Raw genomic sequence first — 22,955 nt, forward strand, 5'->3', positions numbered from 1 at the left:
CAGGGAGGCTCACAGCACATAATAAAACAGTAGAAAAACAATCAAATTAATAACATAAGCAATCGTTAAAAAATTCTAATTTTAAAACTTAAATTCATACAGCAGTCATACTAGGAAACATTCATTGGCCAGGGGGAAGCTCTAATAAAGCCAGACCTGGTGGCAGAAATGAGTTTTTAAACTCTTTCGGAAGGTCAGGAGGGTAGGGTCAGTGTGAATCTCCGGGGGGAGCTGATTCCAGAGGGCCAGGGCCCCCACAGGGAAGGCATTGACATTGTTTGGTTGACAGGACCCTAAGGAGGCCAACTCTGTGGACCTCACCGGTCATTGGGATTCATGTGGCAGAAGGCGGTCTCAGAGATAGTCTGGTCCTATGCCATGTAGAACTTTATAGGACATCCCAGGCTCCACCTCTATCTTTCTCTTTGCTGCCTCCATTCCCTCCTCCCCCTTGGAGCTCTCAGGTTGCCTTGATGCTGACCCTGATTCCCACACCACCTCCTCTTCCTCCTCCTCCTCCTCCTCCTCCAATTTGGCTGCTGGAGGGGCTGGTGGTTGACAGGCCACAGCAAAAACTTTGCTTGATGGAAAATGGTTGTATGGAAGATGTTGAGGTGTCTACCCTTCCTCTTCTTTTAGGTTACCATCAAATTGGTTTATTGAGGCTGCAGGGGAGCAGAACAATTATTTTTGCAAAAGGATTCGTCTTCGCCTTATTACATAAGAGATACCATCTGTGACTGAAATAGCGCTCAAATGCCATCTCCGGCTAGAGGTGTGGGTTGGCCTTTTTACTTTACGAGTCCTAAATATAAACTGCTAGCGTGGAGGAGTAATAGGGAGATGGAATGCATGAGCAGTTTCTCAGCCAGGCCAAACATAGACTAATTGTTTGGTAAATTTTCTAACGCAAAGCAGATTTAGCACTGGTTTGAAGAGGCTTGCTAAACTCAATTACTCATCCAGCAGACTGGAACTCAAAAATCTGCCAAATATTCAACTACGGGTAAGTCCTCAACTTACCACCACACTAGAACCCAAAATAGTGTAAGGGCAGACTAGATGGACCATGAGGTCTTTTTCTGCCGTCAATCTTCTATGTTTCTATGTTTCTACCATTGCATCATTCCCCATGGTCACATGAGTTATATTTGGATGCTTGACAACTGACTCACATTTATGATGGTTTCAAGGTCCCGGGGTCACATGGGTCCCCTTTTGCAACCCTCTGAGAAGAAAGGGCAAAACCCCCACCAAAATCTCACACGGATGCACATCTTCTCGTGAGATTTCACTTCCTGCACATGCACCGAAGCCAAATCTCAGTCAGATCCACCGGACGCCCAGAGTTGCGCACACATCATACCAATAGCGGCGATAAGCCTGAATGAGAGGGAGGGTCTAAGGGAAGTCCTGCTTTAGCACTTGGCCACCATAGGTGCACTCGACATAAGTGATATCAAGCTGCCCCCCTGCGCCCCACACAGGGTCAAATACAACCCTGATGTGGCCTTCAATGAAATTGAGTTTGAAACTTCTGACTTAGAGTATCAGAATACATCTTGAATGCATTAGCTATTAGCCTTAGTTTCATCCAGGAGGATTTCAATTTATAGATTCTAAAACAAGATCATGGTTACCTTGCCCCTTTTTCTTGATAGGTAGTGTTGTGGTTGGCTTGCAGCCAGGTCCTCTGGCAACGGACTTTGAGCCTGATGAACTGGGGCCATCTGGGCATGGTTGGCCTGTGTGCTGTTGGAGGAGTCAGACAGTGAGGAGGAGGAGGAGGAGGAGGAGGAGGAGGAGGAGGAGGAGGGAGGGAGAGACTTGAGCATGAGGAGCTTGCAGAGGCTATAGAACTCCCAACTGGGGCTTTGCCAGGGTCTGAGGAGGAAGAGGAAATAAGGGATCCGATCCTGGATGTATGGGTAAGAAGGATATGTGGGAGGCAAGAGCAGTTACGGAGGCTCAGAAGGAGGAAGTGAGCACAGATGTGCATAGTCTGCACCCCCAGAGAGTATATAAGGGGGAGGAGTTGGGAGGTGTCCTTTGCAAAAAGCCAACATTCATGCCTTCGGAAGAGAAGAGCATGTGAAGAGTTGTTTTTGCCAATAAACCTTGCTGCAGTACTGAGCATTGATAAGGTTAATAATCTTGTAAATAGTCTTTGGCTCAAGAAGCACTTGTTTGGGAATTTATCTTATGAACTTGGCCTAATGCCTGAATTTTGGCATTTGAAAGACATTCTTTGGTCTTCATTTGTGCAGTTCAACAAACATCATTGTAAATAGACTCTTCTTCATTTTGAAACCTTTGTGTTGGAAACATAGAAACATAGAAGACTGACGGCAGAAAAAGACCTTGTTGTCCATCTAGTCTGCCCTTATACTATTTCCTGTATTTTATCTTAGGATGGATATATGTTTATCCCAGGCATGTTTAAATTCAGTTACTGTGGATTTACAAACCACGTCTGCTGGAAGTTTGTTCCAAGGATCTACTACTCTTTCAGTAAAATAATATTTTCTCACGTTGCTTTTGATCTTTCCCCCAACTTGGAGTTTTAATTTGGGGCTAATTACTGGCCAGATGCCATGTGAGACAGAACAGGTAGTAGGGTAATTAGACAAATATTAGATACACTTTTGAGGAGGAGAAATACGAGAGTCAATCTTACAAGCTATCCCTATCGCTGATCTATGGTACTTAAAAAATATCAGTGAAAGAGATTTTATAAAAGTTGAGAAATCCTTTATTGGGAATCAGTAAGAATTAAATATTTCAGCACTTTTGACCAGAGGAAACCTCCCTCAAGGACAATTTTTAGAAAAACCTCCATTAAGTGCTCATGAGGATAAGAATTTAGAACAGAGAATAAGTTTCACTGATAATATTGGCCTTAATTTACCTCAGTATCTCAAGAGAGAAGGAATTAACTGACTTCATGGATCAGGTTTCGGTTGTAAGCTTTAATTTTCTTATCTTCCATAGTTTTTAGTTAAGGAATTATTTCAGTGCTTGAACATTTAATTACTTAACCAAAATTGGATGGAGAATGAGATGGTTCAGGCACTGTTATCTGGAAGGGATGAAATAAAAATAAAAAGTATTTTCTTCAGAAAAAAAAAGTTAGAGGAGACATTTCTTCCAAATATTAATAGCTGTAATCCAAATGAACTTCCTCATACAAAATTGTGTTGGACTGTTACCAGTGTGGGAAGTTTTGTAACAAAATATATTTTATTCCTTATACATTCTCCATCTTCCCTTGAACATTAATGGAATCTGTTCAAGACCTTGGAATACTCATATCAAATGACCTAAGTGCCAAAGCCCACTGCAACAACATTGCCAAAAAGGATTCAAGAGTTATTAACCTAATCTTATGTAGTTTCTGCTCCGGTAATCTCACACTACTAACCAGAGCATACAAAACTTTCGCCAGACCAATCCTTGAATACAGCTCATTAGTCTGCAATCTACACCACATTTCTGACATAAATACCCGAGAAAATGTCCAGAGATACTTTAGTAGAACAGCCCTCCACTCATCCACTCGTAACAGAATACCCTTTGCAACTAGACTTACAATCCTAGGTTTAGAAAGCTTAGAACTATGTCATCTTAAACACGATCTAAGCATAGCCCATAAAATCACCTGCTACAAAGTTCTTCCTGCCAATTACTACTTCAGCTTCAACCACAACAACACATGAGCACCCAACAGATACAAACTTAAAGTAAACAGCTTTAAACTCGACTGCAGGAAATACGACTTTAGTAACCGAGTAGTTGATGCATGGAACTCACTACCAAACTCTGTAGTATCATCACCTAACCCCCCAAAATTTACCCTTAGACTTTCCATTGTTGACCTCTCCGGATTCCTAAGAGGCCAGTAAGGGGCTTGCATAAATGCAGAAGAGTGCCTTCCATCCCCTGTCCTAATATTTCTCTTTTACTAGTATCATGTATATAAATATTATATCTTTGTATACCACCAATGCGTATGTGACAAAACAAATAAAATAAATAAGTAAAGAATCAATGATGGAGTGAGAATCTGAGTGTCTGCTAGATTAATTGATGGTCAAGCTGGTGAGACCACATTTGGAATACTGTGTTCAGTTCTGGGGACCTCACCTACAAAAAGATATTGACAAAATTGAATGGGTCCAAAGACGGGCTACAAGAATGGTGGAAGGTCTTAAGCATAAAACGTATCAGGAAAGACTTAATGAACTAATCTGTATAGTCTGGAGGACAGAAGGAAAAAGGGGGACATGATCAAAACATTTAAATATGTTAAAGGGTTAAATAAGGTCCAGGAGGGAAGTGTTTTTAATAGGAAAGTGAACACAAGAACAAGGGGACAAAATTTGAAGTTAGTTGGGGGAAAGATCAAAAACAACATGAGAAAATATTATTTTACTGAAAGAGTAGTAGATCCTTGGAACAAACTTCCAGCAGACGTGGTGGATAAATCCACAATAACTGAATTTAAACATGCCTGGGATAAACATATATCCATCCTAAGATAAAATACAGAAAATAGTATAAGGGCAGACTAGATGGATCATGAGGTCTTTTTCTGCCATCAGTCTTCGATGTTTCTATGTTTCTAAGCTGAAATTGAGTTAATCAAGAATAGAATAGAAAATGGGGGGGGGGGGGGGGATCTTTTACTCAAACTTCCTTAAACTCCCAAATAAGTTACTCAGACCTAATCCACGTATCAAATGAGATTATTATTATTATTATTATTATTATTATTATTATTATTATTATTATCATTATCATTGAATACTTTGTTCTGTACAAAGTTGAATGTGCACAACAGCAGATGAAATTGATTGTCAATCAGTGTTGCTTCCTAAGTGGACAGTGTGATTTCACAGAGAAATTTGGAGTTATATTGTGTGGTTTAAGTGTTCCCTTTATTTTTTTTTGAACAGTGTATATATCTTCACCCCATATATTGTATTTTGAAAGGAAAAGGAAGAAGAACTGGCTAAAAAAAAGAGTTGCTAAAAAAGAAATGCTAAAGTATATATTTTAATTTTATCTAAAACATACCATTTGCCAATACTACACTTCGGAGAGGGGCAGCATGCAAATCTAATAAATAATAATAAATAATAATAATAACAGTTGTCTGAGACCACCTTCTGATGCATGAATCCCAGCGTCTGGTCAGATCCCACATAGTTGGTCTCCTCAGGGTCCCATCAGCCAGAAAATGTCGGCTTGCGGGTCCTAGGGGAAGATCCTTCTCTGTGGGGGCCCCAGCCCTCTGGAATCAACTCCCTGCAGAGATTTGCACTGCCCCCACCCTCCTTGCCTTCTGAAAAAAGTTTAAAGACTCATCTTTGTCACCAGGCCTGGGGTCATTAGATCTTCCCTCTGACCAATAAGTGTTTTTTAGTGTACTTAATCGAGTGAATGATAAAGAATGTTTTAAATTATTTTAGGATTTTTACGGTTTTTTAATTATATTAATTGGATTATATATATTACTATGTTTTTATATATGTTGTCAGCTGCCCTGAATCCTCGGAGAAGGGTGGCATACAAATCCAATAGATAGATAGATAGATAGATAGATAGATAGATAGATAGATAGATGGGTGGGTGGGTGGGTGGGTGGGTGGGTGGGTGGGTGGGTGGGTGGGTGGGTGGGTGGGTGGGTGGGTGGGTGGATAGATAGATTAGATGGATAGATAGATAGACAGATAGATAGGTGATAGATAGGTGATAGATAGACAGATGATAGATAGATAGATAGATAGATAGATAGATAGATAGATAGATAGATAGATAGATAGATAGGTGATCGATAGCTAGATGATAGCTAGATAGCTAGCTAGCTAGCTAGCTAGCTAGATAGATAGATGATAGATAGATAGATAGATAGATAGATAGATAGATAGATAGATAGATAGATAGATAGACAGACAGACAGACAGACAGATGATAGATTAGATAAATCGATGATACCAAATAGATAGACAGATAGATAGGTGATAGATAGACAGATGATAGATAGATGATAGATAGATAGATAGATAGATAGATAGATAGATAGATAGATAGATAGGTGATAGCTAGCTAGATGATAGATAGATAGATAGATAGATAGATAGATAGATAGATAGATAGGTGATAGCTAGCTAGATGCTAGATAGATAGATAGATAGATAGATAGATAGATAGATAGATAGATAGATAGATAGATAGATAGATAGATAGATAGATAGATCATCAGATATTCCATGCATGTATTAGAGTAAGTGCTGATGCTGGCTATCCAAAATTCCGGGGGAAAGTCTCAAAGTAGATATAGCCCTCCATCTTTTATATATGTAGGTATACTTTCCCTCCTCAACTTAAACTGTTTCAATTTTCCATTCAGCTCCAGCTCTGATTTAATCAGTTCCTCCAGCCAGCCATCAATCTTGAATGTTACATTTTTGGCAGAACTAAAAGAAAAAGAACAAATGAGGTGAACAAATATGGTTGGCTATTTCCTTCGCTTCCCCCCACCGTCTACGTGTATTAATGGAATACGCGCAATTGCTTATTTTGTGAAAAAGAATTCTCAATTTTGGTCCTAAATTTTGTCAGACATTCTACTATTTTAGTATACTTGCCAGCTGGGAAAGACAAAAGGCCAGTTGTCTCAGAAGCCTTTTTTGAAACAAGCACCTACGGGTTATATTAATTACACCTATTAATATCCCTCACTCTGAAAAAGTCAGAATAGAGCTGGATTTTTATTTATTTATTTATTTATTCATTTGTCCAATACACAAATACATAGGAAGAAAAATAGACATGTGATAATATAAAAGAGGGCGAAAGTGAACTTAGAGGAGATGATATATGAAAGGAAGAGAATATATAAGATAGGTGAAAGAAAGGAAAGACAATTGGACAGGGGACCAAAGGCACACCAGTGCACTTATGTACACCCCTTACTGGCCTCTTAGGAACCTGGAGAGGTCAATCGTGGAGAGTCTAAGGGAGAAATGTTGGGGGTTAGGGGTTGACACAATTGAGTCAGGTAATGAGTTCCACGCTTCGATAACTCAATTGTTGAAATCATATTTTTTACAGTCAAGTTTGGCGCGGTTCGTATTAAGTTTGAATCTGTTGCATGCTCTTGTGTTATTGCGGTTGAAGCTGAAGTAGTCATTGACCGGTAGGACGTTGCAGCATATGATCTTGTGGGCAATACTCAGATCGTGTTTTAGGCGCCGTAGTTCTAGGCTTTCAAGGCCCAGGATTGTTAGTCTATTTTCGTAGGATATTCTGTTTCGAGTGGAGGAGTGAAGGGCTCTTCTGGTAAAATATCTTTGGACATTTTCTAGGGTGTTGATGTCTGAGATGTGATATGGGTTCCAGACAGATGAGCAGTAGTCCAGGATGGGTCTGGCAAAAGTTTTGTAGGCTCTTGTGAGTAGAGTGAGATTGCCTGAGCAGAAGCTGCGTAGGATCAGGTTAACAACTCTAGAGGCTTTTTTGGCGATATTTTTGCAGTGGGCTTTAGCACTTAGGTCATTCGATATTAGTATTCCAAGGTCTTTTACAGAACGTGGGTTAGCAGTGAGAGATTGTTTATTCAGTTCGTATGTGCATGGCTAATAGAATTCCTCTGTGAAAAACATGTACAGTGATACCTTGTCTTACAAACTTAATTGGTTCCGGGACGAGGTTCTTAAGGTGAAAAGTTTGTAAGACGAAACAATGTTTCCCATAGGAATCAATGGAAAAGCGATTAATGTGTGCAAGCCCTAAATTCACCCCTTTTGTCAGCCGAAGCCCCCATTTTTGCACTGCTGGGATTACCCTGAGGCTCCCCTCCATGGGAAACCCCACCTCCGGACTTCTGTGTTTTTGTGATGCTGCAGGGGAATCCCAGCATCGCAAAAATGAGCACTTCGCTGGCAACGGAAGTCCGGGGGTGGGGTTTCCCAGTGAAGGGAGCATCAGTGAAATTGCAGCATCACAAAAGAACCGAAGTCCTCGAAATCCCACCTCCGGACCTCTGTGTTTTTATGATGCTGCAGGGGAATCCCAGCAGGGGAATCCCAGCAGCGCAAAAATGGGTGGTTCGCTGGCAACAGAAGTCCGGAGGCGGGGCATCCCAGCAGCGGGATGCTGCGATTTCACTGAGGCTCCCCTTGCTGGGAAACCCCACCTCCGGACCTCCGTGTTTTTATGATGCTGCAGGGGAATCCCAGCAGCGCAAAAATGGGTGGTTCGCTGGCAACAGAAGTCCGGAGGCGGGGCATCCCAGCAGCGGCAGTGGGTTTGTAAGGTGAAAATAGTTTGTAAGAAGAGGCAAAAAAATCTTAAACCCCGGGTTTGTATTTCGAAAAGTTTGTATGATGAGGCGTTTGTAAGATGAGGTATCACTGTACTATAAATTGGAGAATTTGCAGATGGAATCCAGAAAGATGAAGAGGACAAATGTGTATTATTTTTGGAAGCAATATTTACATCATATCAGGAATAATTCATTTTGTGAGCAACAAAATAATGTGCGGTGACATAACCACAATTTTTCGTTTTTGCTTTTCTAAAGAAAGAAGCAGTAATTATAGAAGGAAGACAGGATGTCCTAGTTAATCCTTTAGATTTTTTTTATTGGCTAAATATTCCCTTCTACAAAGCTTTGATGCCATTGAGAAATTGTTAAAATTAATACAATGCATGCCAAGCTTTTCCTTTCCGTGGGTTATATTTTTCAAAAGCGAAATCTTATTTTCTGACTGTATTCCCTTTGATCTCTAGTGGAATCTCCAATTCAATGGAATCAAAACAAGGTGCCAACCCGATTGTCCTTTTTAAAAAAATGTTTTATCTTGTCAAATCTCATTGCTGCAGTTGAATTAATCCATCCATTCAACCAGGAGAATGTTGCTTTGCGAGAACTTAATAAACACCACCATTTTTTTTTTACAAAGTGAGGCTGCAGCAGAAGTTAGCAAGTGACCCCATCAAAAAGCTCAATGAATGAGTGAAATGACGTTTCAGCGCTTTAAAATCTAAAATGGGTCAGACGATTGTCAGGGGAAGAAATCATAAAGACAATGACAAGAGAGGGGAGAGGGAGGGGGAGAGGGGGAGAGAAATAAAAAGAACAAGAAAAACAGAAAGAGAGGGACAGAAAGATGAAAAGAGAGAGAGAGAGAGGGAGAGAAAGAAAAAGGAAGAAGACAGAGAGACAGAGACAAAGAGAGAGTGGAAGCTTGGTTAGAAGATGAAAAAGAGACAAGGAGGGACAGAGACAAAGAAAGAGAGAGTGAGAGAGAGAAAGTAGAGGAGAAAGAAAAAAGGAAAAGACAAAGAGATAGATAGATAGATAGATAGATAGATAGATAGATAGATAGATAGATAGATAGATACAGAGAAAGAGGGAGAGAGAGAGAGAGAGCAAAAGAGACACAGAGAAAGAAAGCTGGACAGAAAGAAAAAGACAAGAAAGAAAGAAAGAAAGAAAGAAAGAGAGGAAGAAAGAAAGAAAGAGAAAGAGAGAGAGAGAAAGAAGGGGAGAAAGAAAAAAGAAATGGAGAGAAAGAAGGAGGGAAAGAGAAAAAGGGAAAGACAAAGAGATAGCTAGACACAGAGAAAGAGGGGGAGAGAGAGAGAGCAAAAGAGACACAGAGAAAGAAAGCTGGACAGAAAGAAAAAGACAAGAAAGAAAGAAAGAAAGAAAGAGAAAGAGAGAGAGAGAAAGAAGGGGAGAAAGAAAAAGAAATGGAGAGAAAGAAGGAGGGAAAGAGAAAAAGGAAAAGACAAAGAGATAGATAGCTAGACACAGAGAAAGAGGGAGAGAGAGAGAGAGCAAAAGAGACACAGAGAAAGAAAGCTGGACAGAAAGAAAAAGACAAGAAAGAAAGAAAGAAAGAAAGAGAAAGAGAGAGAGAGAAAGAAGGGGAGAAAGAAAAAAGAAAATGGAGAGAAAGAAGGAGGGAAAGAGAAAAAAGAAAAGACAAAGAGATAGATAGCTAGACACAGAGAAAGAGGGGGAGAGAGAGAAACAGGAAGAGATAGAGAGCAAAAGAGACACAGAGAAAGAAAGATGGACAGAAAGAAAAAGACAAGAAAGAAAGAGAGAGAGAGAGAGAAAGGGAGAAAGAAAAAAGAAATGGAGAGAAAGAAGGAGGGAGAGAGAAAAAGGAAAAGACAAAGAGATAGCTAGACACACACAGAGAGGGAGAGAGAGAGAAACAGGAAGAGATAGAGAGAAAAAGAGACACAGAGAAAGAAAGATGGACAGAAAGAAAAAGACAAAGATACAAAGAAAGAGAGAGAGAAAGAAAGAAGGGAAGGAAGGAAGGAAGAGACAAAGGCAGACAGAAACATAGAGAGAAAATGATGCAGAGAAAAAGAGAGGCAGAGCATCACCAGTAATAAAACAGTTAAAAAGCAAAGAAGAATATAATCAAGTTTGGGACACAAGATTAAAAAAAAAATCAAGCAGTCAAGTAGCTAATTGACTTGCTTTAATCATCCCAATGAATATTCATTAGTCTGCTGGTCCTAATCACAGGGACTATGTTGTCCCCATTTAGCAAGTGCACAGGAAAGATCATCCTACATGCCTGAACAGCTTCTCTTGCTATCTGCACTGACATTAAATTTAGAGGTTTTATGCCTTTACCAAGCATACAGTTAGCAGCGATTGGTCCAGCTGCTCGACTTGAAAATGCCATAGCAACCCCTGGCTAGTTGCCTAGCAACTCCCCCCCCCTTTTTTTTTTGCAAAGGCTCAAGCCAGTAATCTATAGCCTTTGCTTTGTGCAAAATATGTTTTTATAGACATGGCTTGTGCATGGTTTGTTCTCTCTGTGCATGCTGATTCTCCTAGGAAGAAGGCCTGGGATTTCAGCTTGGGCCATCATAGGCAATCAATTCTCACTGACCATGTCTCTCCTTAAGAATTATTCCAATTTTGGACTGCGCCCACTTGTATTTGTCGTATTTGGGTGGCAGGGTTGCCACACTGATCCAGTGATCTGGGACGAAAAAGAGAACGCAGTGATAACTTCACGTGACTCTGCAAAACACAAAGATATAATCCTAACCATGTAACCTGGACGCTCTTGGAGCAGAGTGGAAGGCATCACGATTTCTGCGTCTTTTTCGTGTGATATTAGCCCCGATTCCTAACATTTTTCCCTCCATGTTCTTTTCCTAAATGAAAATATAATAGCAGTGCACTGATATCTAAGGGGAGAAGAGAAGAGGAGAATGGGAATAGAGAATAGGATAGGATAGGATAGGATAGGATAGGAGAAGAGAAGAGAGGAGAGGAGAGGAGAAGAGAGAATTGAAATAGAGAATATTATTATTATTATTATTATTATTATTATTATTATTATTATTATTATTATTATTATTTAGATTTGTATGCCGCCCCTCTCCGCAGACTCAGGGCAGCTCACAACAGTATAGAATAGGATGGAATAGGATAGGATAGGATAGGATAAGAGAAGAGAAGAGAAGAGAAGAGAGAATAGGAGAGGAGACGACAGAAGAAAGAATGGGAATAGAGAATAGGATAAGATAGGATAGGATAGAAGAGAAGAGAAGAGAGAATGGGAATAGAGAATATGATAGGATAAGATAGGATGGGATGGGATGGGATGGGAGAAGAGAGAATGGGAATAGAGAGTAGGGTGGGATGGGAGAAGAGAAGAGGAGAGGAGAGAAGAGAGAATGGGAATAGAGAATATGATAGAATAGGATTAGATAGGAGAGGAGAGGAGAAGAGAGAAGAGAAAAGAAGAGAGAATGGGAATAGGATAGGATAGGATGGGATAGGATGGGATGGGATAAGAGAAGAGAAGAGGAGAGGAGAGAAGGGAAAAGAAGAGAGAATGGGAATAGAGAATAGGATAGGATGGGATGGGATGGGATGGGATTTGATAGGAAAAGGGAAGGGAAGGGAAGAGGAGAGACAAGACAAGAAGAGAAGAGAAGAGAAGAGAGAATAAAATAGAGAATAGGATAGGATGGGATGGGATGGGACAGGATAGGATGGGATAGGGTGGGTTGGTGGCCATTGGATTTAGGCCATATATGATTTAGAAACCAATAAATTAGAATTTAAAAGATATATGGGTCTGCTTAATGAAAATTCTTTTAGAACCAGATTGGCTTTAAAAATGTTTAACATGGTATCTTTGGGTTGATATAGTTATGGCACTATAAGCTCCGATTTTGAATCTTCCATTGTTGATGTTTTGTGAGTTTTAGAAGCTGGATCAAGGAGGCTTTAGACCTTCGAGTGAAGCCTCCAGTGAGATCTGCTCTAGGGATTTCATGCCCATGTCATTTTCTCACTGTCAGTATGGAAGTAGTTTGACATTGCCTTCTTCTTTGGGATTCTTTTTTTCCTAACTCTGCCGTTGAATGAAGAGCCATGGGATTCCCCGGTGATCTTCAAAACTGGTCCCAAACCTGCTTAGTGTTCAAGACAAGCAAGTGCTTCTATCTGTTGAGTATTGAGAATTTTTCCTCTTGAAACTGAGACAGAGATGAATATATGCCTTTCCCCAGAGTTGTTCAATAATTACACTCTAAACGTACATACGTACATACGTATGTACTTACTTATATCCCACCTTTATAATTTTTAGAAACAATCCAAGGTGGTGAACATATCCAACACGTTCCTATTTTCCTCACAAGAACAACAACCCTGTGAGCTAAGTTGGGCTGAGAGAAAAGAACTGGCTGTAAGGACCTGCCTCTCCTCTCCATTCAAGAAAGTAGAACTTTTGAAACAATTAGCATTTCAAAAGGAACCTTTTTTTTGAAAGAAAGGGATTGCAGGATAAAGGAGGCAGGATGGAATATTGTGAATGGAAATGAATGGGAGGGGGGTGATAGATGGAATGGGGTCGGTGGGTGGGATTATAATATGTATGAAATGAATGAATATGATATGAATGAAATTTCAGGCACACCTGACGCTGGAAGGGCAGGAGGGGGGGGGACACTTATCTCTGGGGTGGCAGAGGGCCAAAATATCCCGGTCTTGCTGGGGAGAGGCAGGTGTGGTGGAAGCCATGGAGCTAGCCGTTCCAGGGGAAGGAGGGATCGCTGCTTAGTAGCGATCCCTTCTTCCGGCTCCATGAGCTTAACTCAAGGCACTGGTGATGAGTGTAATTCTGGCCCTGGGCTCAAGCTGTTGCTACTCAATGCCAGGTCGGTGGTAAATAAAGCTCTCCTCATCCAGGATTTGATCCTGGATGAGGAGGCCAACCTGGCTTGTGTGACCGAAACCTGGCTGGGCCCGGAGGGAGGAGTTCCTCTCTCTGAAATTTGCCCAGTCGGGTTCCGTCAACAAAACAATGTCGTTTGGCGGGGCCCAGGGGAAAAGCCTTTTCTGTGGCAGCCCCGGCCCTCTGGAACCAACTCCCCCCAGAAATTAGAATTGCCCCCACCCTCCTTGCCTTTCGTAAGCTCCTTAAAACTCACCTCTGCCATCAGGCATGGGGGAACTGAGATATTCTTTCCCCCTAGGCCTTTACGATTCATGTATGGTATGTTTGCATGTATGGATGTTTGGTTTTACAATAAGGGTTTTTAGTTGTTTTAGTATTGGATTTACATGCTGTTTTTTGTTACTGTTGTTAGCCGCCCCGAATCCAATAAATAAATAAAATAAATAAATAAATCTGAAGATTCCCACACAATTCAGTTAGGAGAAAGCAGTTAGAAACTCCTCCTCTCAGTCCTACGTTGAATAAACCAATCCACAGGTGCAAAGTTGTTTTGAGAATGGCTGGCTGAGAAAGTTATAAGAAGTTGTTCTCGTGCAAATATTTCATGGAAAAAGACTAAACTGGATGTTATTTTGCTGGGTGTAGATGATAATTTGATTAAGAAATTGTATAGCTATTGGTTACGTGTAGAATTAAAATTTGAACAGGTCAATGGCACTATGGTTAAATGGGCACAAAACTTTGGGTAGTCAATAGTATTAAACAAATGGGAACAGCTCTGGGAAAGGAACTATAAAATGACCATGTCAATTGCTTTTAAAGAAAACTGTTGTGGTTGGCTCTGGCCCAGCTCCTGCCCCAAGGAATGTGGAGGTGGAGGTGAGGGAAACATCCACATGCCACAGGACTGTTTTGCTCCCAATAGAATCTCCCAACGAAGGCTCCTCTGACGAAGGAAGTGAGTAGCAGGGAAGAGGGGAGTTTGGCAGAGAGCCCAGGAGGAGATCAATCATCCTTATCATCCCTGGATTCTGAACAAGAACTTATGACGGACCCACGCATGTGTAGAGTGATGCATAGGGGAGAACAACTGAAGGATTATTACAGGAGATAAATGAGGCCACTTCTGGTCAGGTGGGGCTGCTGTAATTAGTGCTACAGATAAAAAGAGCAGCGTGCTGGTTTAGCCTTGTGGAAGTTTATCTGATTCATTGTTTCGTCAAGATTGTGGTTTTGCTGTTCCCCTGTTCAAGACTGTGTGTGGACGTTCTGGACTTTGGAATTGGATTCAATTTCCCAGTTACTGGGTGAGAAATTGGTTTGCATTTAACCTGTGCCTTGTGTGTACCAGAAAATCCCTTTGACATTCTGCTGTTGATAAAGACTTTTGGTTTTCCTTCTATCATGTGGTGTGTGTCTTTTTGGACTAATTACCCTGTAATTACGGGCGGTTGGGACACGCCAACGGAACAGAAAACCTATATAAAATGTTTTAGAGATGGCACATGTCACCAGAGAGAATTGATAAAATGTTTAAGAATAAGAGCACGAAATGTTGGAAATGTCAACAGATACCAGAATTGTTTTACCGTATGTAGTGGTCATGTATAGAAGCAAAAACCTCTTGGACTAAAATTCAGGCATGGATTGAAAAAATGGTGAAACAAAAACTAATATTGAAGGCTGAAATATTTCTGTTAGGTATTTTGCCAGGCAATTTAAGTAAAGAAGACTCATACTTTATAGTACAGTGATCCCTCGAGTATCGCGAGGGTTACGTTCCAAGACCCCTCGCGATACTCGATTTTTCGCGATATAGTGGTGCGGAAGTAAAAACACCATCTGCGCATGCGTGCCCTCGCGCATGTGCAGATGGTGTTTTTTACTTCCGCACTTGGGAAGACCCCCGCCCAACAGCTGAGGACCCGCCTGCCCGCCGCTTGTCCGGCCGCCGCGCCGCTCGTGCCGCCGCTGCTGGCGCGAGCAACGCCGCTTCCCAGCTGAGTGGCGCGAGCAACGGCATGGGTGGGCGAAGGGCGGGCGCGCGGACAAGGGGCGCACGAGCGGCGTGGCGGCCGGACAAATGGCGGCCGCGCCTGGCGGCAGCACGAACAACACAAACAGCGTGGCGGCCGAACAAACGCACGAGCAATGCAAGCGGCGTGGCGGCCGGACAAATGGCGGCCGCGCCTGGCGGCAGCACGAACAACACGAACAGCATGGCGGCCGAACAAACGCACGAGCAACGCAAGCGGCGTGGCGGCCGGACGAATGGCGGCCGCGCCTGCCGGCAGCACGAGCAACACGAACGGCGTGGCGGCCGAACAAACTCACGAGCAACGCAAGCGGCGTGGCGGCCGGACGAATGGCGGCCGCGCCTGCCGGCAGCACGAGCAACACGAACGGCGTGGCGGCCGAACAAACTCACGAGCAACGCAAGCGGCGTGGCGGCCGGACAAACGGATTCTCCTCCGACCTGCCCTCACCTTAGCTTCCAGCTGATGCTTCGATCCTTGGAAGAGGCCAGAGCGCCTTTCTGCACCACACTCTGCGCTCGGGTTCCTTTCCGGAAGATGGAAGTTTCTCTCTTTCCATCCTTTCTAGCAATACAATACTCGATGGTTAAAACCATTTTAACCATCGAGTATTTTATTGCTAGAAAGGATGGAAAGAGAGAAACTTCCATCCTTCCATCCTTTCTAGCAATACAATACTCGATGGTTAAAACCATTTTAACCATCGAGTATTGTATTGCTAGAAAGGATGGAAAGAGAGAAACTTCCATCTTCTGGAAAGGAACCCGAGCGCAGAGTGTGGTGCAGAAAGGCGCTCTGGCCTCTTCCAAGGATCGAAGCATCAGCTGGAAGCTAAGGTGAGGGCAGGTCGGAGGAGAATCCGTTTGTCCGGCCGCCACGCCGCTTGCGTTGCTCATGCGTTTGTTCGGCCGCCACGCCGTTCGTGTTGCTCGTGCTGCCAGCAGGCGCGGCCGCCATTCGTCCAGCCGTCACGCCGCTTGCGTTGCTCGTGCGTTTGTTCGGCCGCCACGCCGTTCGTGTTGCTCGTGCTGCCGGCAGGCGCGGCCGCCATTCGTCCGGCCGCCACGCCGCTTGCGTTGCTCGTGCGTTTGTTCGGCCGCCACGCCGTTCGTGTTGCTCGTGCTGCCGGCAGGCGCGGCCGCCATTCGTCCGGCCGCCACGCCGCTTGCGTTGCTCGTGCGTTTGTTCGGCCGCCATGCCGTTTGTGTTGCTCGTGCTGCCGCCAGGCGCGGCCGCCATTTGTCCGGCCGCCACGCCGCTTGCGTTGCTCGTGCGTTTGTTCGGCCGCCATGCCGTTTGTGTTGCTCGTGCTGCCGCCAGGCGCGGCCGCCATTTGTCCGGCCGCCACGCCGCTTGCGTTGCTCGTGCGTTTGTTCGGCCGCCATGCCGTTCGTGTTGCTCGTGCTGCCGCCAGGAGCGGCCGCCGTTTGTCCGGCCGCCACACCGCTCGTGTGCCAATGTCCGCGCGCCCGCCTTTCGCCCGCCCACGCCGTTGCTCGCGCCACTCAGCTGGGAAGCAACGCTGGGGTTTCCCCGCCGCCCACGCAAAGGGGAAACCCCGGCAAGAGGGGGAAGACCCAGGGAAGCCACCCAGCAGCTGATCTGGCCAGGGGGAAGCAAACTCCACCATCTACGCATGCGTGGCCATAGGGAAAAAAAATGGCGCACATGCGCAGATGGTGTTGTTTACTTCCGGGTTGAAAAATCGCGATATAGCGTTTCGCAATAATCGAGATCGCGAAACTCGAGGGATCACTGTACACATAATGACAGCAGCAACAATTGCTTTTGCACAGAAGTGGAAAGGATCCGAGATCCCATCAGAAGATGTTCTAAAAAAAAAATGGATTGTGCTGAGATGGGTGTTTTTTTAGTAAAAAAAAATTGCAGCCCTTCACTGCAGTATGGGTGGGTGGGGTGGGTGGCCGCCTGATGGGTGGGTAGGAAGGCAGCGCATGTGCAGAAGAATTTTTTAATTTTTTTTTAAAGTTGCAAAAAAGAGATGGTGGCCTCCAGGGATCGGCTGGCTGCACTGGTTGCACTGGCTGCCGATCAGTTTCCGGTCACAATTCAAAGTATTGGTAATGACCTATAAAGCCCTATATGGCGTCAGACCAGAATACCTATGAGACCACCTTCTGCCGCACGAATCTCAGCAACCGATTAGGTCCCACAGAGTTGGCCTTCTCTAGGTCCTATCGACAAAACAATGCTGTCTGGCGGGACCCAGGTGAAGAGCCTTCTCTGTGGCGGCCCCAACCCTCTGGAATCAACTCCCCCCAGAGATTCGAACTGATCCCACCTTCCTCGCCTTCCCCAAAATGTTGAAGACTCACCTCTGCCACCAGGCATGGGGAGATTAATCTCACCCCCTCCTTTTTTCTCTTGACCTTTATTATGTTTAAGTTCAGGTGGACTGAGTACGTATGATTGTGTAGCAGATAAGTTTTTTATAGCAATGTACTTTAAATTAGTTTTTAAATTTTTTAAATTAGATTTGTATTTATATTGTATTGCTGTTATGTTGTGAGCCGTCCCAAGTCTTTGGAGAGGGGCAGCATACAAATCTAATAAATAATAATAAAAATAATAATAATAACCGACCCCAATGGAATGGGGACGTCTTTGTGATGTCACCAGTGGGTTGCTACTGCTGTGGGCGCATTGGGGTGCACTGGTAGGAGCCCACCCCTGATGAACACTTAAAAAACCGAAGAAGGGGAGCCCTCTGATCCACAAAACTTTATTTAGCAAAACCACAATAGTCTGCAAGTACAAGCATGAACTTGGATACCGTACGATCACTGGCTATTATCTCACCTACTGCAGCTGTGGGGTGTCCAAAATATCCAATTACTCCGGAAAGAAGAGAATCAATCTTTCAGGGTGAATCATTCTGCAAAATTGGTTTGTAGAGTCAGCATACGACATTATTCCAAATTTCTCTCTGAGTCTGCTAACATTCAGTCTTGACTTGAGACTGTTAGATACATATTAAACATGTTCCTTTACGAAAACTTTTCCTGTGTGTCAAGAAGAGAGAGCTGCGAGGATTTGTTCTTCCACTCTCCTTGGCATCCTTTCTAAGCTGAGGAAGGAACTGCCTTGTACTGCACGAATCTCAGCAGCCGATAAGGTCCCACAGAGTTGGCCTTCTCCAGGTCCTGCCGACTAAACAATGCCATTTGGCGGGCCCCAGGGGAAGAGCCTTCTCTGTGGTGGCCCCAGCCCTCTGGAATCAACTCCCCCCAGAGATTAGAACTGCCCCCACCCTCCTTGTCTTTCGCAAATTACTTAAGACCCACCTGTATCGCCAGGCATGGGGGAACTGAGACACCTCCCCCAGGCTTTTACATTTTATGCAGGGTATGCGTGTGTTGCATGGTTTTTTAAATGATGGGTTTTTAACTGTCTTTAATAGTAGATTTGTTTTCCATTGTAACATTGTTATTATTGTTGTGAGCCGCCCCAAGTCTTCGGAGAGGGGCGGCATACAAATCTAATAAATTATTATTATTAAATTATTATTATGATTATTAACGCCGCCATCATCTTACAAGAAGCACACGTTCTTTCATCTCTCAGCTGATAAACCTGTCTAATCTTCCCTATCACTTCCTGCTGCACTAACGCACAGTTACTTCTAAGCAGCTTCTTTTATTGTTCCTCACTTCTAGACAGACTCTTGCCAAGCTAAAACAAATTACCTGAATCCATAAGGATGTTTTATTTAATTATTTAATCATTTAATCGTTTAATCGTTTAATCGTTTAATCGTTTAATCGTTTAATCGTTTAATCGTTTAATCGTTTAATCGTTTAATCGTTTAATCGTTTAATCGTTTAATCGTTTAATCGTTTAATCGTTTAATCGTTTAATCGTTTAATCGTTTAATCGTTTAATCGTTTAATGGTTTAATTATTTATCTATCATCTATCTATCATCTATCTATCTATCTACCTACCTACCTACCTACCTACCTACCTACCGATTGATTGATTGATTGATTTGATTTGATTTGAATGCCGCCCCTCTCTGTGGACTCGGGGCGGCTAACAACAGTGACAAAAACAGAATGTAAGAATCCAATACTAAAACAGCTAAAAACTCTTGTTATAAAACCAATCATACATACAAACATACCATGCATAAGCCTAGGGGGAAAAATTATCTTAGTTCCCCCATGCCTGATGGCAGAGGTGGGTTTTGAGGAGCTTACGAAAGGCAAGGAGGGTGGGGGCTATTCTAATATCTGGGGGGAGCTGGTTCCAGAGAGTCGGGGCTGCCACAGAGAAGGCTCTTTCCCTGGGCCCCGCCAACCGACATTGTTTAGTTGACGGGACCCGAAGAAGGCTAGTCAGATGATAGTTGAATAATTTCCTTCAGGCACTTAATGTTCAAACAGTAACACTTCTATTTATTTCTTCTACTTCATTCAGTATAATACAATTCGGTGATGCAGCAAAATTACTTTCGGTTTTTCCCCTTGATAAACTAGATCATATATCTCTATAATTGCTTCACTGGCTTCTAGGAGGCATAATTTAATTATCTGGCTGGTTTTGGCTGATTAGAAAGGCAATAAAAATGCAATAACTCACACAATAAAAACTTCACATTACGGAGCTTTTCAGGGAGGGTCCATGTTGGCTGGATGTCAGATTGACGCAAGCAGCTACTGTTTCCATCCAACTCCGGACGTGATGTAATTAATGAATTAGTTAACTACGCTCTAAACTGCATCTTAAAATCTGTTCCCAGTAACTTCTTCTAACCTTTTCTGCTGCCTTCTGAAGTTTGGATCTATTCATCTCAAATCCTGACAATTCAATTCAATTCAATTTATTAGATTTGTATGCCGCCCCTCTCTGAGGACAGCTGGAACTGTCTGAAGACACATCTGTCTGCAAGCTTTCACTCGAAAGCTCTTCTCCCATTTCAACTTTTATTTATCTATTTATCTATTCATCTATTCATCTATTCATCTATTCATCTATTCATCTATTCATCTATTCATCTATTCATCTATTCATCTATTCATCTATTCATCTATTCATCTATTTATTTATTTATTTATTTTATTGTTAGAGTTGAAAGGGACCATGAAGGCCATTGAGTTCAACCCCCTGACCAAGCAGGAACCCTATAGTACACCAGTCAAGTGGCAGTTCAATCCTCTCTTAAAAATGTCCAGAGTGTTGGAGTTCACAATGTCCACTGGTAGGTTGTTCCATTGGTTGATCGCTCTGGCCATCAGGAAGTTCCTCCTTGTCTCCATGTTGAATCTCTCCTCGGTCAGCTTCCAGCCGTTGTTCTTCGTCCGGCCCTCTGGTGCCCTGGAGAATAAAGTGATCCCTTCCTCTCTGTGACATCCCCTCGTATACTTGTAGACTGCTATCATGTCCGCTCTGGCCCTCCTTTTCTCTCGGCTATCCATGCCCAGTTCCCTCAGTCTCTCTTCGTAAGTCTTGGTTTCCAATCCCTTAATCATCTTGGTTGCTCTTTTTTGCAACTTCTCCAGAGTTTCAATGTCTCTTTTGAACTGTGGTGACCAGAACTGTATACAGTACTCCAGGTGTGGTCAGACCAGGGCGTAGTAGAGTGGTATTAAGACTTCCCTGGTCTTGGAGTGTATTCCCCTGTTGATGCAGCTTAGGATTGTGTTGGCTTTTTAAGCTGCTGCTGCTCATTGTTGGCTCATGTTTTGTTGATTGTCCACCAAAACTCCGAGGTCTCTTTCACAGTCGCTACTGCTAAGAGGGGTTTCTACCAGGTTGTATGTGTGTCCAGGGTTTTTTCTGCCTAGGTGAAGGACTTTGTTCTTGTCGATGTTAAACATCATTTTGTTGGTGTGGGCCCACTGTGTTAGTCTGTCTAGGTCTTTCTGTAATTTGAGCCTGTCTTCTAGGGTATTGGCTTCTCCCTCGCTAAAATTCTCTTCATCTCCTAAATCAGGTAAATTGGCAGGTTCCATTTCACCTTCCCCCTCTGGATCTGAGCATTCCAACAGCTGACAGGGAGCACACACAACACCAACCAACACCTTGAATTGTAACCATAGACCAATTGGAAGCCAGTGCAGCATATGGAGTGTTGCTGTAATGTGGGTGTACCTAGCTGTTCTGTCGGGCTCTCTGGCAGACTCCTCCTGAAAATTCACAGGTACAAATTTCAGACACACGCACGTTTGAAAATTCAAAACAATGTTCTTTATAATGAAAATTCACTTAAACCAAGCCCTCTTTTTGTATAGCAAAGAGCACTCATCTCCAAACAAACTGGTAATTGGTACAAGTCCCTTATCAGTTCTGTGATACTTAGCTTGCAGCTGTGAGGCAATTCACAGTCCTTCTTCTTTCACAAAGTGAAACACCCTTTGCTCTAGTTTAGTTTCAAAGCGGGGAAAAATCAGCACACAAAAGGTCAAAGTCAGCAAAGCAGGCACGAAACACAAGGATCAGATAATCCTCCACAATGGCCAAACCCACAAGCTGCTATTTATAGCAGCCTCACTAATGACCACAGCCCCACCCAACCAAAAGTGGCCTCATTTTCTTTGATAATAATCTCTCAGTTGTTGTTGCCTATGCATCGCTCTCCTCATGCATGGCTGTATCATTAACTCTTGTTCTGAATCCAAGGAGGAGCCCAGATAATTGATCTCCTTCTGAGCTGTCTGCCACACTCTCCTCCTCCCTGTCACTCATGTCTTCTTGGTCAGAGGAGCCTTCATCAGCAGATTACACCGGGGGGGGGCAAAACAGGCCTGCAGCATGTGGGTGTCTCCCCCACATCCACAGTCCTTGGGGCAGGAGCTGGGGCAGAGCTAACCACAACACCTAGGTATTGTTGTTGTTGCTGTTGTTGCATCTTACCTTCTCTCTCTGGGTGACCATGGCATGCCATTGCAGACTTGGTTATATCCCCTTACCTTACATTGACCTTCTAAGCTTTCTACCATGAGGCTGATAGAGAAAACAAGTAAAATGAAAAGGTGATTTCAAATTACCCAACTGTATGATGTATGAGTAACAGAATACCAGAGTTGGAAGGATCCTTGGAGATCTTCTAATAAAACCCAGAAGGAGGATCCTAGGTCATCTTCATTGCTGTATATTGTTCCAAATCAGGCAGCTGGTACACTATCTGTGTCAAAGCTGAAGGGATAAATATTTTAGTCTCTAACTAGAACAAAATAACAGAGTTGGAAAGGAACTTGGAGGTCCTCTAGTCCAACCCCCTTCTCAAGTGCAAATCCCTGTTCAATTCTGGGCAAATGGCTTTCTAATCTCTTCTTAAAAGCCTCTAGTGATGGATCACTTGCAACTTCTGGAGGCAAGCCACTCTACTGATCAATTGTTCTCATGGTCAGGACATTTCTCCTTATTTCTAGGTTGGTTCTCTCCTTGAAGAATATCCATCGTTTCTTGCTTTGCCTTCAGGTACTTTGGAGAATAGGTTGACCTGTTCAACCTTTTCTTTGTGGCAGCTCCTTAGCTCTATCTATCTATCTATCTATCTATCTATCTATCTATCTATCTATCTATCTATCTATCTACCTATCTACCTATCTACCTATCTACCTATCTACCTATCTACCTATCTACCTATCTACCTATCTACCTATCTACCTATCTACCTATCTACCTATCTACCTATCTACCTATCTACCTATCTA

The sequence above is a fragment of the Erythrolamprus reginae genome, chromosome 3 (assembly GCF_031021105.1).
Source record: "Erythrolamprus reginae isolate rEryReg1 chromosome 3, rEryReg1.hap1, whole genome shotgun sequence".
Classification (NCBI taxonomy): Eukaryota; Metazoa; Chordata; class Lepidosauria; order Squamata; family Dipsadidae; genus Erythrolamprus; species Erythrolamprus reginae.